A 1,895-nucleotide genomic window follows, 5' to 3' on the forward strand; every position below is an offset into this window, starting at 1 on the left:
GGGTTTAGGGTTTAGTGTATATATATATATATATATATATATATATATATATATAAATAGATAGATATATGCATATAAATATAAATAATATATAATAGTATATAATAGAGGAGAAAAAAGACGGTAAATATAAGAAAAAATAAATAAATAAAATAAATAAAAATAAATTAGGGTTTAGGGTTTAGGGTTTAGTGTTAGACATTGATCTAATGCATGCATAAGTTTATCTACATTGTCTTTTGTTGCATTATACCCCATGAGTCCTATTCGCCATACTTTGTCCCTTAATTTGCCTATACCTATGCCTATCTCTATATTATAATTAATAAGGAGACACTTAGTAAGAAAAGAAGGATTAATATTATTAGGTATAATAACAGTAGTAAGTGCAGGTGTCCTATTCTCCTTGGGGTGTACATACAGCTCAAATTGTCTCTTATTTAATTCTTTATATAAATATTCTGCTGTCTCCTTGTGTCTCCTCCATACATTAACAAGACCTTCCTTAGCTATTAATAATAAGGATTGTCTTAATGAATAAAGGAGACATATAGGGGGAGTATGATGGTATATTCGTCTCCTTTCTATCTCCTTTTCTTCCTCTCCTTCTTCTTCCTCTTCTTCTTCCTCTTCTTCCTCCCTGTCTCCTCCTTCTCCTTTTCCTCCTTTATTATTGTCTCTTTTTTTTTTTTTGTCTCCTTCTTCCTCTTCCTCCTCCTCTCCTATCCAATACTTAATAAGAAGATTAATATCTAGATAGAAGCTAGGTATAGGAGACTGTCTCCTTTTTATTTTTTGTATAGCCCTAGGCCCTATACTAATAGGGGAGACACCTGGGCAGCAGCTGAGTCCCTTCTGGCTACAACTATATAATACATCAATAGACCATTGGTCTACTAATAAGGGGGATGTACATAGACCAGTAACTGCATCTACTATTAATATACAATTATATTGCATGCATAGGGGCCCTATACCCTCTAGTCCCTGTAGGGCCCCCGTAGATGTCTCCGCCATTACTACACATAATATAGTTGGCTTATATTGCTGCAGCAGCAGCTCTATCTGTTGCAGTGTGAATACTGTCCCCCAAGGTATCTCCTCTGTATATACAGTTACTCCTTCTCCCCTCCCTCTCCCTCCTCCTTCTCCTTCTCCTCCTTCTCCTTCTCCTCCTTCTCCTCCTCCTCCTCCTCCTCCTCCTGCTGCTGCTGTTGCTCCTAGTCTTATTGCTATATCCCTTAATCTATCAGCAAAATAACCATTATTTAATATTAATAAAGTGTCTCCTTTATCAATAATATTAACAAGAGCTGTCTCCATTGCTGCAGTACCTGTACCACTAATAGGTATATTAATATATTTATTATTAGTTTGTAGGCAATAATCTAATAATATACTTGTCTCCTTTATTATATTTTTTATTAAATAAGGATCTAAATAACCTAATAAAGGAAAGGAGACACTTAAGGAGACACTTGGATGACTATTAGAGGGACCAGGACCTAATAATAAACGATTAGGTATATTAAGAAGGAGACTATTATTTATTGTCTCCTTTATTGATGAACAAGGAGGAGACACATCCAATACAACATCCTTACACCAACAAGAAGAGGAGGAAGAAGAGGAAGAGGAGGAAGAGGGGAGGAGGGAGGAAGAAGAGGAAGAAGAAGGAGACAGTTCAACGCATGAAGAAGAAGAAGAAGAAGAAGAAGAAGTAGGTAAATCTATATCATCTTGCTTCTTCTGCTGCTGCTGCTGCTGCTGCTGCTGCTGCTGCTGTTTTTTTGTGTCTCCTTCTTCTTCTATTAAGGAAGGAGGATGTGTTATATGAATCATAGATTGAGCCATCTTTATAAGGAAAAAAAAAAAAGAAAAAAAAAAAAAAAAAA

The sequence above is a fragment of the Eimeria maxima genome, genomic scaffold (assembly GCF_000499605.1).
Source record: "Eimeria maxima Weybridge genomic scaffold, Emw_scaff1444, whole genome shotgun sequence".
NCBI classification, from domain to species: Eukaryota; Apicomplexa; class Conoidasida; order Eucoccidiorida; family Eimeriidae; genus Eimeria; species Eimeria maxima.